Consider the following 16,063-nt stretch of genomic DNA (forward strand, 5'->3'; position numbering starts at 1 on the left):
GTCGGAGGAAATCTCCAGCCGGGTGGCGGAATGCACCCGCCTAATCCTAATTTAGGATGAGTTTGGGGGAGACTTAGGAACGCTTGATCAAAGGGTGGATGAACACGGAAAAGGCACAGGGATTTAGAGTGGTTCGGGCTGCCGGAGCGTAATACCCTACGTCCACTTGTGAGTTGTATTGCCTGAGAAAGCTTGTGAGTCCTGTGAGTCCAAGAGAACTTGTCCGTGTCTAACGAGTGCACTCTCCCTTTTATAGACTAAGGAGAGTGTATACACTGAGCGGGGCTCCGACAGGTGGGCCTGGCTATATATTAAATAACGCACCGACTGGAGTCTGTAATGCGAGAGATACCGAGATCTTCCTCTCCAGCTCCTTCCTGTAGTCCTCTCGATCGAGAAGTTGATGTGCGTATCTACAGCCATGATATGGTCATGTGCCGCCTTACCGGCACAATACCTGCTGTCAGTGTTACGCACAGTGGAAGACATGTTGTCACTGTTGGGCTAGTACCCTCTGACAGGCGAAGGGGCTGCATTGACCCGCCCCGCTGTCGCCTCCATGTACACTGTGGGAGCGCACGCCTCTGCTCTCCTATAGCAGACCATCATCACCCCTTGCTCATACGCGCGGCGCTATGAGATGACTGTTCGCCGCCTGCCCGCGCACAGTGCACAGTGATGTGACGCGCTGCCTTGGAAACAGGCGGGCTTACCATGGTATCAGCATACCTGCCCAGTGTGTCAGTGGGCAGGCCATGCCCTGTCTTGGGCACGCGTAGCCCACCTACCCGTATTTAATGCGGTAGTTGGGCTGGCGTCCCACAGAGGGCCTTCTGCCACGGGCACATGGTAGGGTTGGCCCTGCAGCCGCCTCCTTGGCGGCACGTGGCGGCACCGGACCCCTTCCCGGGGGAAAGGGAGGTCCGGGCCCCCGAGGCCAGTCCGAATGGACAGGCCCATAGGGGTCTGGCTCCCACACGTGGCGGCGCCGGACCCCCTGGGGGGTTCGGGTCCGTGGAGACCATTCTAGAGCACCCCGCCCTTGTGGGTACGTGGAGACGCCAGACCTATAAGAGCACGGGGGGAGGTCCGGAGACCATGATCCCAGCTGTCACGCCCGGGCCGTACGCCTCGTCACCCAAAGGGCAAGGGCGAGGTCACGGATAACCTTTCGCCCATCTGGTTGGACACTCTGTCAGACGTCTTACTGCAAGACGAGGTCCGCGGAGAGGTAGATCTCCTCGCAGCGGACTACCACGACCTTCTGGTCATTGAGCAGCTCCTTGGCGATGATCAAGGAAAGGCGGCCGAGCATGTGGTGGCGCGTGTCCACCACGATGCGCTTGGCGCACACGCCGGAGTCGGATACCATCGCGCCCTTACTTGTGAGGCGGCAGCGGCGCGCTAAAGGTTTGGAGGTGGACACCCTAGCAGGAGGTACCCCTGCCCATATGTACCGACAGGTAGATGTGAGTTACTTTTAGAAAAATATAAAAATGCAATGACTAATCCGATGATCATTGTCTACTCGCCGGATTGATGGCTGGATGTTTATGATTTCGGCAAGAAATTCTGAAACTTATCTTATGCTTTTTTTCTAACGTGTCTAATCATCTAGGGAGAATTAATATGGAGGTTCTAAAAGAAATCTCCTGTTATTAATAGTAAGATTGTCAGATTGGTATTTAGGGGAGGAGGGAGGAGGGGCGGCGGGGCGCGGTAGGCGGAGGAGGGAGGAGGGGCGGCTCCGGCGCGCGGAGGAGGGAGGAGGGGCGGTGCGCGGGCGGCGGGCGGAGGGGCGCGGGCGGAGGGCGGAGGGCGCAGAGGAGGGGTGGCGGCGGGGCGCGGTAGGCGGAGGAGGGAGGAGGGGCGGCTCGCACGGGAGGAGGGGCGGCGGCGGGGCGCGGGAGGCGGAGGAGGGAGGAGGGGCGCGGGCGGGAGGAGGGAGGAGGGAGGAGGGGCGGCGGGCGGAAGTAGTTGGAAGAAAGATAAAAAATTGAGATTGTGGGATATAGAAGATGAAAATAGAGGATGTTGTTGGAGTTAAGTTTGGTATAGAGAATAAAGTTGATGTGGAGAAAAATGATATGAGATGAGATTTAGAGGATATCGCTGGAGATAGCTTGATGGCCAACTTTTCCATGAAATTGCCCGCCAGCCATCGGTCGGTTATGAGCGTACCGCTTCAGTTTCTCTCTCCCCCGTCACATCTCTCTCTCGCTCGTTCCTCTCTCACGGCGGCGCCCACTCCCTCTCCGGCTGCGCCCGCTCCCCACTCCAGCTCCCCTCTCCGCCTCCCTCCACTCTCCTCCTCCTAGGCCGGTGGCCCCTCTTTTTCTCCCAAGCCGGTGGGGCGGCGCTCCAACGGCGGCCGATGCAGTGTGTGCTCACCTGTGCGGCGGTGCTCGCCCGTCCGTCCCGTGGCTGGACCGGCGGAGCTCACCCGCCCGGCGGTGCCGCCTGCGCGCGCCCGGGCCGCGGGAAGGAGGGGGAGAGGTAGCGAGGAGGCCAAATCGACGAGCGGCGGCCCCCTCGAGCTCCTCTGGCAGCCAATTCGACGAGCGGTTCAGGAGCGACGCCGCAAGCTCCCCTGCGCGGGGGCGGTGGTGGGCGCGTCGTCTAGCTGGGCCTCCTCCCGCAGCAGGTGTACCAGCGCGTCCCGGAGCTGCCCTTCGTCCCGGAGCTGTATCTCCGTTGTGCAGGCATGAAGGAGCGCATCACTGAGAAGCTTGGAGGCGAGGTGGAGCTCGATTTCGAGGAACAGAGTTCGATCCAGGCCACACGGGCGGACGTGAGCCTGATTAGATGGCCGCGGCCGTCTTTCTTGAGCATCCGAACTTTGATTTGAGCACAGAATCAATCTAGGCGGAGACGCGGGGAGTGGATTTGGGTGAGAGAATCTTGCGCCAGGAGCCAGACGGAGGGGATGTATACGGAAAGACAGAGAAATTATTGTTGGTTTTGTTTTATATACATTATGGGCTCCACTATTTACCTTATCCCAAACCAAGATAAGCTAAAACATGGGAAAATGATAAAAATCTTCATTTCCTATCCTTGGCCATATTATTTATTAATTGTGAATGCGAAATTTTAAAAAAGAGTTTCTCTTCTTAAAATAGTTATTTACAAATAAATCTCTGAACAACACACAGACTTGGCATTACAAATATTTCTTACCAAATCTACAAAGTCACAGCTAATTTAACCAAACAGTTTTCAATTTTTTCACACCTCACAGCATTTTTTTCACAGCTCACGGCCCATAACAGCTTTTTTTACCGCTACAGGCCAATCAAACAGATCCTAATTTTTTTCTTAATCCTTACCGCCCCAGTTTAAAACTAGTTCTAAATTTCATGGTCTATATGACATTTTCCTAGTTTTTCCATCCAATAGCTGTTAACTATTTATGTAAAATGGCTGATGTGGGTTAGTTTAGACTGCTACTTTTATAATGGTAGACATGGGTTATTTTTAGAAAATATAAAAATGCAATAACTGATCTCATGATTAGTGTCTACTGGCCGGATTCACGGCAGGATGTTTTTAATTTCGCAAGAAATTTTAAAATTTATCTTATATTTTTTTCTAACGTGTCTAGTGAGAATTAATGTGGAGGCTCTAGAAGAAGTCTCATGTTATTACGTAAGATTGTCATATTGGTATTTAGGGATCGGCCTACATGTCAGTGGATGGACAGGTGATGATGGATGAAGAAACACTATGTTATTTAGTATTAGGAATAGATATAGATAGATGAAAAAATCCCTATTTGATATGAGAAATTTTACGGTGCGTGGAAATTTTAAGAGCCGTTGAGGTCCAGATCTAAAGGTTATAAAATAAGAGGAACCTATTATGAAGAACCTAAGACTTGGACTGGAATCTATTATTTTATTATTTTATGGGTTAGGAACCACTTATAAAAATAATACTATAGGTATTATGGTATTTTTTTATGGTTTTCAATAATACGATCGATCATAGTCATCCCAAATCCGGTCGCCTCCCGATGCATCATCTCCATCGCTGCCGCCAGGACCAGGCCCCGCCGCCGCATGTCCCTTGATCCGGGGATGGCGGTGCGGCAAGGGCGCGGCGGATGCTAGCTAGTTAGGGAGCGGGGACGGCCGGGAGGCGCGATGCCGGCGTCGGGGTACGGGGTTGGCTAGGCAGCGCGTTTCCATGTCTGGATGGCTGCGGCACACGGCGACAGCTGGGGCGCCCGCTTGGCGTCAGAATGGACAGCGGCGCACGACAGCAGGTTGGGCAGCCGTTCGGCACCGGAATGGGCAGCAGCAGTTGGGGCGGGCGTTCGCCAATGTGTGCGGCCGGCGGACGGGATACGTGGTGGGCGCGTCGGCGGTCCCGAAGGTGTTGGCACGTTGAGCCTTCCGCTGCTTCAATTCCAGCGACCGTGGCGCCACATGTGGCGCGCGCCAAGAGCAGCAGCACGCGGCGGCTGGCCATCATGGAACCGTCACTACTCAATGTTGTCCATGAGCAGGGGCTCATGTACGGTGGGAACCGCCGCCGCTCAACGCTGGCCAAGGGCCTTGTTCGAGGAGATGGTTGTACAGTTGGCTGGCAATGCAAAGAGAGATTCTAATTTAGATTATTTACATGCGGTCAGTATGCAGTCAGAATGTTCATATTGCTGAGATTGCAAAAACTCCCCATTTATGTTGATGAATCAGCAAATTGTTTTGATGGGTGTCACTTAATGGGATATTAGTTTGATTTATCTTCAGCAAACATTACTTAGAGTTGGGAGTTCCCCGCGTCGCCGTCCCAGGTGACCCGGGGACGATTCCTGCGCCGCCGCCCACCCCTCCTCCGTTTGCTCCTCCGGTGGCTGCCGCCGCCGCCACCGGCCGGGCGGTGGCGGTGGCCCGCGGCTGAGCTGAAGCCGGTCAACTCGCTTCCCCTTCCCTTCTCTCTCTTTTCCACCGAGCTCCAAACTTGGGTCGCACACCACCTCCTCTCTCGCCGCCGCCGGTCTGTTATCGCCATAATTTGACCGGGCCGGAAGTGGGCCATGGAGCAAGATGGGCCTAGAAGACAATCACGATAAGCTTGCGAATCGGACCTTGTGCGGGTGGTTGAGGCCAGAAAGGCCGTGTAAATTTAGATATAGGCAGTTAGGATTCGTGTCGTGTTTGGTTAGGGCTAGTTAAAGAGAATAATTCTACGGACTATAAATATATACCACGAATAAACAAGGAAAAAGGATCGTTCATCAACAACTCACGGCGCATCGCCTCCCCTGTTCCAGGGTTTTCATCGGGTAAGTGCCATGCGGTCCCGATCATGCTCTGCGTGATCGGGGCAGCATTACCCTTGCTCGTTCGTTTCATGTGTTGCTCGTTCTGAAGCCTTGTAGATGGCGAGTAGCACTAGTTATCATAGCGCGCATAGGGTAACGTTAATTTCTTTATGTCCCGATCCTGCTCTGTTCGTTGCTCATGTGCGCTTCGCAGTCATTGTGTTCGATCATGGATGCGATGGTTGCATGTTGCTTCATTTTTATTAATAGATCCAATCTGTTATGGCTAGTTTCTATCTATTAGAGATTTAGCTTGATATGTGCATGATTAGGCCTTGCAAACGAGTTGAAAGTTCCGGCAGTACGTTTAGTATCGAATCGTAGCTTGAGTAGAGGTTTCTCTAGGAATCGGCTCTTGGGTTGTTTTTAGGATCTCTGTTTAGGTTGTTTGTTTCGATGCTTTTGCGTATTTGTTAGGCTCAATCACGTGTAGGATGTTCCAATCGTGCAATGAGGGCTTAGTTATCGTAGATTGGATTAGATTGACATTCATGAAGCAAGATCTGTTTTATTATTATATATATATTGCCTGTCCCAAAGATCCGATCCAGTACTGATGCAATCGGCTCTTCATAGCCGATGCCGGGGAGGAGCGATGAGCCGATCACGGTTCAGACTAACCTTTACAAGTGTCTGTGCTTACAGGAATTTAATACGTCACACCTTCCTGATCGGGTGTAGGATCAGGTGGCACGCCTAGCGACTCTAAGCCAGGGTGTGCGCCAGATCGCTAGGCCGTTGACCGAGGGACCGGGGCCCACCAGCTGTCCCGGAAGCCTCCCGGCTCCTCGTGTTGCCTGTCGTTGCTCGCCGGTGGGTTTTCGATCGACAACACATTCTGGCACGCCCAGTGGGACCATCTTCATCAACTTCATCATCACCATCTTCATCAACTTCGTCATCACCTTCTTCATCGACATCGTCATCACTGTTGACTTCATCAACTGCGGACGGTAGAATGGCAAGAGACGATCCAATCACTTATGAAGAGCTCTCTACCGAGCATAAACAAAGATACGACGAAATCAAGACTCAATTTAAAGCCGATCTCATCGGCTCTTTTGAAAGGACTCGCAACCATGGTGTCAGGTGAAGAGGGTTTTCACCTGAGGGTGCTCTTGATGGAGTAGATCTGTCTACCCCTTCTGAAGATGGAGGTAAATTATGCGGTGGCTCATTCATTGCACCGGCATTCTGAAAGTTTGGTCAACGCTTTCGAGCGTGTAGCTTTGCGAGTGGTCCAAGAAATTATGAAGCATCAGCATTCTCCAACTGGGCCTACTTTGGGCAGTCATAAGGGAGAATTGCCGTTCCAGGCCAGACCTCCATTGCCTTATGCACTTACAGCTGCAGAATCACGTGGCACTCCAGCTTATGTGGTTTATAAAGTGGGAGGTGATCCATGGGATCACCAGTTCTTCAGCGAGCCACCCAAGGAAATCCCACATGGTTACATGTGTGCATACATACCGGACAGCAATAACCCGGTACATGCTACGCAGAAGGTAGTTGGAGGGGTTTCTGGAGCCGACGCGGACAAACAAGCGTGGTTGGCAACTTATGCTACCGGGCCGAGTCACGACAGTATGCACTCGGCCCCTGGGTCACAAACAGCAGAGCAAATCAGCGCCATCCTGAGGGATCAGTTTGGCATATTACCAAAAAGGAGAGCAATTGGCTATACTAAGCTGTATCCAAGCGATTATGATCTAATCCCATTGCCGCCTAAATATCGGCTCCCCGAGTTTACCAAATTCAGTGGGGCAGAAGGTTCTAGTTCTATCGAACATGTGAGCCGATATTTGGCACAATTGGGTATGATTTCCGTGTCGGATCCGTTGCGAGTAAGGTTCTTCTCGCAATCACTTACAGGACCGGCTTTTGGATGGTATACGTCATTAGGTCCTGACTCGATCCGTACCTGGAAGCAACTGGAAGAGCAATTCCATATTCAGTACCATTCAGAAGCTGCGGAAGCAGGAATTGCTGATCTGGCGCAGCTCCGACAGAAGCGTGGAGAGACCGTGGCAGAGTTCGTTCGACGCTTCAGGGAGATGAAGAACAGATGCTATTCAACACGGCTTTCAGAAAAAGAAGCTGTTGAATTGGTATCAGTGGGATTATTGAAGCCGATCAGGGATCTGGCTTTTCAATTGGAATTCACTTCTTTGGCGCATCTAGTCCAGAAGCTGACGACGCATGAGCAGCGTCATCCCGAGCTATACCAAGAGAAATTTAAGTGTCAAGTAGCAGTAGCTGATACAGAAGAAGCCGATGATTCCGGGGAAGAGCTAGAAGTATCGGTTGCAGAATGGGCTCGCGGCGCAAATCCTGTAACTTGCAAGTGGGTAAAGCAGACTGGGCCTGCAAAAGGGTTTGATTTTGATGTCAATAAAGTCGAACAAATTTTTGATTTGTTATTAAAAGAAAAGCAGTTGAAGTTTCCAGAAGGATACAAACCTCCCACGGCGCAGGAGTTAAAAGGAAGATCATATTGTAAGTGGCACGATTCTTTTACCCACGGCACCAGTGATTGCAAGGAGCTCCATCGGCAAATCCAATCGGCTATCGAGCAGGGCCGATTGATCCTAGGCCAAACCGCCATGAAAGTCGACACCCAGCCGTTCCCTGGTGTCAACATGGTGGAAAATTACGATCGGTCTGCAAGGCGACAGCTGGACTTCGCGTTTGGCATCAACATGGCGGGGGTGACATCACACCGCCAGGGCAAGAACGGAGAGGCTGATCCCAGCGATCGGCCCCAAAAAGAGAAGAAAGAGTACGTCACAGAAAGACAAGTAAGGTATGTAAGGAATCAACGGCCAACCTCCTCTGATCTTCTTAGAAAATATGAATACCAGTACCAGCAGTGCCTCCAACGGGAATCTGAGGAAGAAGAATATGAACATCGTACTGGAAAGCGCTTGAGGAAGCATGAAGATACCCGCAATCATTGGTACTGTCCCTTCCTCAGGTACTGTTGGAATTCCGGTATGGCTCGGCTGCCTACTATCAGGGATTGCCCGGAGTGTAGACCTGTAAAACCAGATGCAAGGGATTCAGTTTTTCAGCGGCTAGGACCTGCTCCAACCCGGCAAGATTGGGTTCGATCATCACGAAGGGAGGATGAAGAGGAAGATAGGTATCATCGTCCTCGTTGGTGCCCAGATGGACTTAATCGTTCTCAAAAGCGCAGGGTTCAGCGGCTACGTAGCTTGGAAGAAGCCGAGGCCAAGTACATCGAGACCTTGAGAAAAGCGCGGCCTGATCTGGCGGAACAAGTCCATTATGTGCAGGAGAAGGAGGCGCACACTTCAAGAAAAGAATGGCGGCCCAAGTCGACAAAAGCCGATAAGAAGGTATCGGCTGATACACACATGGTTTTTGTACTTCCTATAGAATTCCATGCTCGGACCTATGAAGAACCATCGGTGGCCCAGCTTGACTTGGGACCACGGCCAGTGATATTCGAGAAGCCGCAAGCTAAGAATTACAAGCATCTGAAGGCTTTGTATCTTAAAGGGTATATTAATGGTCACCCCGTTAATAAAATGCTGGTGGACACAGGAGCGGCAGTCAACATCATGCCATACTCAGTTCTACGCCTCTTGGGGCGGTCCACCGGAGACCTGATCAAGACTAATGTCACGCTAAGCGACTTTAATGGGCAGACTTCAGAAGCTCAGGGCGTCCTCAGTGTAGATCTCACCATTGGAAACAAGACCGTCCCGACTTCGTTCTTCGTCATCAACAGCAAAAGTACCTACAATGTTTTACTTGGCAGGGACTGGATCCACACCAACTGTTGCATCCCCTCTACAATGCATCAATGTTTGATCCAGTGGGATGGAGACGAAGTGGAAGTAGTCCAAGCAGACGACTCGATTGAAATTTTGCACGCAGCAATGAGCATCTGGGATGCGGAAGATCAAGAGCCGATTTCAGGGATGAGTTTAGAGGGGTGTGATCGCATCGAGGCTACAAAAAATGGAGTAAGGCTGGTCTTATCCACTGGCCTTACAGAGTAGAAGAGTTGCATGGGATAAGTCATTACAACGTATTTATGGAGGCCGATTCCTGCAATCGGCCCCAAAAAATTAAATTTTTGATGACAAGTGTTTTACATAGTTGTTATGAGATGGCCAGCGCTGGCAGCCGGCCTTATTCTTTTCATAAGAACTTGGAAAGTAATGAGATGCGTGGATCGGCCGATCTTAACGATCCGCCAAAATTCTTTTTACTATCTCCTTTTCCCATTTTCAGTATTGATCTAACAGAGGACGTGAAGTTAGGATATGGTTTCACGTCGGCTGACGAACTTGAAGAAATAGATATTGGTCCTGAGGATAAGCCACAACCAACATTTATTAGCAAAAAGTTGCATCCATCCTTACGAGAGCCGATGATAACTCTATTAAAGGAATATGCCGATTGCTTTGCCTGGGATTATACGGAGATGCCTGGGCTTGATAGGCATATAGTGGAGCATTGGCTCCCTCTTAAAAGTGGATTTCGACCGTTCCAACAGCGAATACGCTAGATGAAAGCCGATGTCCTGGTCGAAGTGAAAAAAGAGATAGAGAAAATGTTAGAAGCCGGATTTATCAGGGCTTGCAGGTATGCCAAATGGATCTCAAGTGTTGTACCCGTGCAGAAAAAGGATGGCCGGTGGCGGGTTTGCGTGGATTTCAGAGATCTCAATAGAGCCACTCCGAAGGATGAATATCCAATGCCTGTAGCAGAAATATTGATTAATGCGGCTGCCGGTCACAAAATTTTGAGTTTCATGGATGGTAACGCTGGATATAATCAGATTTTCATGGCCCCTGAAGATATACACAAAACTGCATTCAAAGTACCCAGAGCGGTGGGTCTGTTCGAGTACGTGGTTATGACCTTCGGTTTGAAAAATGCCGGTGCAACGTATCAGCGTGCCATGAACCACATCTTCCATGATCTGATCGGCAATCTGGTGGAAATTTACATCGATGATGTCGTAGTAAAGTCAGCATCGGTCGAAGGACATCTGGATGATCTACGGCAGGTTCTGGAACAAACTAGAAAGTTCGGGCTCAGGATGAACCCAAAAAAAATGCACCTTTGGTGTGTCAGCCGGGCAGTTCTTGGGTTTTCTGGTTCATGAAAGAGGAATAGAGATTGGCCTAAAAAGTCAGGAAGCCGTGCGCACCATGGCGCCACCCACTACCAAGAAGGAACTCCAACAACTTATTAGCAAGATTAACTTCGTCAGGAGGTTTATTTCTAATCTATCTGGGCGGATTGAACCCTTTATGGAGTTGGTGAAAATCAAAACCAATGAAAAATTCCGCTGGGGGGCAGAACAACAACGGGCATTCGAAGAAATTAAAGAATATTTGTCGAGACCACATGTGTTGGTGCCACCACAGCAAGATAGGCCATTTTACATATATTTGTCAGTCGGCGACACCTCTATTGCTTCAGTGGTAGTACAATTATATGATGGCAAGGAGAGGGTGGTGTTTTATCTCAGCAGGAGGATGTTGGACGCAGAGACAAGGTACCCCGATATGGAGAAACTTTGCCTTTGTTTATTTTTTACATGCACCAAGCTTCGCCATATCCTGCTATCGGCTGAGGTAATCATCATTTGCAAAACGAATGTTATAAAGCATATGCTATCGGCTCCTGTGTTGAAAGGCCGATTGGAAAAATGGATGTTTGCATTATTAGAGTTCGATATCCGATATCAACCCGCGAAGGTAGTTAAAGGGCAGGCGTTGGCGGATCTCATTGCTGAGAGGGTTAATACCAACATAGCAGCGCTTTCCGTACAAGCCTGGGCTATGTACTTCGACGGATCAGTTTGTGGAGATGGATGTGGAATCGGCATCTTGCTGGTATCGCCTCGGGGAGCAACGTATTCTTTCTCGATCAGATTACCTGCTACTTGTACTAATAACCTTGCAGAGTACGAGGCGGTGCATAAAGGCATGGAATTGCTTCTGGAGGCCGGAGCCGAAGCTGTAGAGGTCTTCGGGGACTCAAAATTGGTAATCTCCCAACTCACAGAAGAATACAGGTGTGAAAGTGAGCTATTATTTCCGTTGTGGGCGCAATGCCAGGAACTGATAGTCCAGTTCAGGTATATAAATTTTTATTGGATACCTAGAGCTCGGAATGCAGAGGCCAATGATCTAGCGCAGCTGGCTTCAGGGTACAAAACCCATGGGTCAAGTCATCAAGTGTACTTACTGGACCAGGGAGATTGGAGAGCCGATATCTTCAATTACTTGAAGGATTCGGCTCGGGGGGCACCTAAGAGGATACGGTACAAAGCCATGAGGTACGTCCTGATAGGGGATGATATGTTTTATAGGACCTTGGAGGGACTGTTGCTTAAATGTTTAGGGCCGATCGAATCCAATCAGCTCCTGCATGAAGTCCATGAAGGAACGTGCAGGACTCATCAGTCGGCTCACAAGATGAAGTGGCTAATTAGGCGATCAGGGTACTACTGGCCCACCATGCTTGAAGATTGTTTTAAGTATTATAAAGGGTGTCAAGCATGCCAGAGGTTCGGAAAGATCCAGATGGTACCAGCGTCCATAATGAATCCCATTATTAAACCATGGCCGTTCAGAGGTTGGGGCATGGATATGATTGGCAAAATTAATCCTCCATCTAGCAAGGGTCATCAGTTCATTTTAGCTATCACAGATTATTTCACCAAATGGGTAGAAGCGGTCCCAATGAAATTGGTGGCATCTAAAGATGTTATTCAGTTCGTCAAGGAACACGTCATCCACAGATTTGGGATCCCACAGACTATTACGACGGATGGTGGTTCGGTTTTTATTTCAGAGGAATTCAAGAAGTTTGCCGCTGATATGGGTATCAAGCTGATTAGGTCGTCTCCATATTATGCTCAGGCGAACGGACAAGCTGAGGCGTCTAATCAGAGCCTTATCAAGTTGATTAAGAGGAAGATCGATGAATACCCCAGGCGCTGGTACAAGGTCTTGTCAGAAGCATTATGGGCGTACCGTGTATGGGGCAACAAAAACTTCCCCTTATCACTTGGTTTACGGGCAGGAGACCGTGTTACCGTGGGAAATTACAGCCGGGTCCAGGTGTGTGGAATTCCAGAATGACTTATCTGCAGAAGAATATGCTACTCTGATGAGTGACAATGTGGAGGATCTCACGGAACTCAGGCTATGGTCGCTAGAGAAGATTAAGGAGAACAAGGCTAAAGTAGCCCGTGCATATAATAAAAAGGTCAGACCGAAGGAATTCCAAGTAGGAGACTTGGTTTGGGAAGCAGTATTACCATTGGGAACTAAGGACGCGGCATATGGCAAGTGGTCCCCAAACTGGCACGGGCCGTACAAGGTTGACCAGGTCCTACCTGGGAACGCGTACATGCTTGAAGAATTGGATGGCGTCAAGTTTCCAATAGCAGTCAACGGTCAACACCTTAAGAAATACTTCCCAAGTATGTGGGCCAACGAGCAGTAAAGCCATCAGGCAATAAGCCGATGTGACCAGCGAGCTAAGAAAGGAGACAAAGGCTAAGTCGATGGCGTTTTGGGTTCGACAAGATAGGAAATGAGGCCGATGAGCACGATCGGCTCATACATTAGCAAAAGGGATTAGAACGGCCGATGTAATGTCGTCGACTTTAGAAGTTTGCTTGCAGCAATTAAGCATCACAAATTACCAAATAGCCGATGTATCACCATCGACTTTAGGTTCACTACATAAAAATACAGAGTTCATCTTGGGCAGGTTTTCTGAAGGAAATCATTGCTGGCAGCAATAGCATCAAGACGGATGCGGTCAACTTCAGCAATTACTGCTTCATCCTCTTCGTCCGACCCCGGCACCACTTGTTTGCTCAGGCCGCTTAGCTCGGTCAAGTCTGCCTTCAGCTCGGCGGTCAAGACTGCTGCCTCCTGCTTGGAACCCGCGATAAGATCCTTCTCCTCTTGGATGCGCTGCTTGGTGGCCCGGACTTTAGCTTCGAGGTCTTCTAATTCTTTCTCCAGGAGGTGAAGCCGCTGGGCAGAGGCACATGTGTCGACCTTGGCGTCGAGTGCGGCTTTCTTCTTGTTTACTGACTGGCACATTTCGGCGATGATAGTCCTTAGGAGCGATTGGGAACGCCGAGTCTCAATCCTATGGTGAGCCTCTGCCACTTTTGCTCGGAAAGAAGGAAGGTACCCGGCCGGCAAAAGCTTGACCTGAAGGCTCACGGGGAGACGGGGGTTGACCTCATCAAGGACCTGCTTCACCGTGCTGGAATATTGAATCAGGGCATCGATCGGACCCGATAGAAGATCCTTCATGCGAAGGAGTCGACTGGCAGTGCTAGTCAGGTCCAGGGGAGGGCCATCGGCTTCCAATATGGCCGACCCGATTGAGGCAGGATCAAACGCGAGCAACTCTGAAAGATTCAGGTTCTGAAGGAAAAGAGGGTGAGTAAGGTACTGCGGAGGAAGACCAAAATAATTACAAAGAAAAAAGGCATACCTGTCCCGAAGAGGTGACGATAGCCGATGATGGAACGATCGGCTCCTGGGGGCGCATCCCTTCCGAAGGATGAACGGTGACGGAAGAGGCCAGACGAGCCACGGCTTCAGAAGAAGAAGTGACAGCCGGTGAAATAGCGGTCGGCTCCGCTGGAGTAACAGCCGATGAGACAGCAGTCGACTCTCCTGGAGGTGCCTCTCGTGCAAAGAGATCGGCAGTAGCCGAGGCAACGGTTGGCCCTTCCAAACAGGGACAGGGGCCAACAAGGGATGCGGTCACGACCGGTTCCTGCGGACCTGGCGAAGCAACTGGGACATTGGCCGATGCAGAAGGACCCTCCAGGATTGCCGCACCAGGGTCACGGAGAGTAATCAAAGCCCTGATGGGCGCGTCCACGTCCTCTGGCACCTCCGAAGATGAGCCCTTCTGGCATGGGGGCTCCTCCCCGCTGGAGACTTCCACAACGGCAGGCTACAGGAGGAGAGAGTATAATTAAAGGAAACATAAACAGAGGCCCAATTGCGAAAGCAGGGGGAAGGGCTGAACCTAGTTGACGATTGGAGATGCCGGATTAGGGGAAGATGGCGCAGTTTCCTTCCGGACCTTTCTGACAAGAACCTTCCTCGTCTTAGCGCGAGCTCGGGGGGCAACAGCTTAAGAGGATCACCTCCGCTTGGGAGTCAGCTTGACAGTGCTTGGCTGAATTTGCATTACGCTCTTCGAAGGAGGAGGTGCATTCTTGCCAAAGAGAACCACAGGGGCAACTGGCAGGAAACAAAAGGGCGATCCATCATCGTTCATCGGCTCTGGGCCATCTTCTTGCTGCAGAAACAAAGAACAAAATCAGAATGAGTCCAACAAAAGTCAAAAAAGAAAATGTTAGTCAAGAAGAAATACCTCTCCGGCAGGAATTTCATATTCAGGATGGATCCATTGCAGCATTGGACCCAAAGCTCCTCGGAAAACATGAGTTTTCCACATCAGCCACCACCCATCAAAGTCGATAGAAAAAGAAGTAAAGGTAAGATTGGCAGGAACAGATAAGGGAAGGTCTGCAAACAGACTGTAACACCTCTGGGTGGTTAGAGCATCAGGGAGATCCACCCTGTTTGATGTCAAGGAGTGAAGAACAAAATGGGGAGGCACCTGCCCGAGACCAAACCGCCGGGCTGCTACGACCGGCTGGTAGAACTCATAACCGGGCTTGATGATCCGATTAGAGGTACTCATGCCAACTGGAAGAAGACATGGCTGAACCATGATGGAGTATAGGCGCCTAGTGTCGGCGTCATGGGCAAAATCAGCTAGGCGGAACATGGCCGGGTTCTCAAAAAGTTCAGAATCAATGTATGGGAGAAAGGTTGGGCCGTCTAGGCCTCGGTAAAAGACCTTGAACCAGTGTAAGGCGTCTGGGGGGGTTCAATTTCCCACCGGAAAGACTGTATAGAGCCTGTCCGAAGCTAGTGCATCTAATCTGTCTCCCACTCAGGTCAGGAAAAGAATTGCCGACTAGAGAAGGGAAATTGGGGATGGAGCTCTGGAAGTAAAGATGAGCCTATAACTGGATGAACCACCACGGACCACCAGTTCTGAGTTTTTTCTGCGAAAGAAGGCTCGAAGTCATCAGGTGAAGATATCTGTAAAGTTCCCCAAGGAATAATTTACCTAGGCCAACAGGGTGACCCTTGGCCAGCTCGTAGTGGTAATTCTTAGTGGGAGCAAGGGACGGGCCACAGAAGAGGAAATGTTCAAGCCACAAGTTTAGGAAGGTCGTGTGTTCCTTCTCCGATACAGGACCCTTACTTTTCTGGTGTTGGCTCAAGTATGTACTCCAGTTAGTACATTCTGCCTTGGAAGACAGTTTAAAGGGGACTACAGAGAGTCTGTAAGCAGAGGGACAAGCTGATGATATGTCTAAGCCAGTGATCATCATGACATCCAGCAGCGTTGGTGTCATCAGACCATGCTCAAAAAGAAAACAATTCAAGGCATCGGACCAGAAATAACCGATAGTCTTCAGAAGGTTCTCATCTTTTTCAAGAGGAGAAAGGGACAGAGACAGGGCATCGGCTATCCCAATGGATTCCCATAAGGGCTGGTAGGTGTCTGCTACTCCGTTGTACCAAACTATCCAACCTTCAGGGGGATTTGGCCAAGCGCGGAGGCTGTCTGACCAAGACTCTAGGTCTATGTCCTGACTCACGAAGGGGATCCGATTGG

This window comes from Panicum hallii, chromosome 5, assembly GCF_002211085.1.
Source record: "Panicum hallii strain FIL2 chromosome 5, PHallii_v3.1, whole genome shotgun sequence".
In the NCBI taxonomy this organism is placed as follows: Eukaryota; Viridiplantae; Streptophyta; class Magnoliopsida; order Poales; family Poaceae; genus Panicum; species Panicum hallii.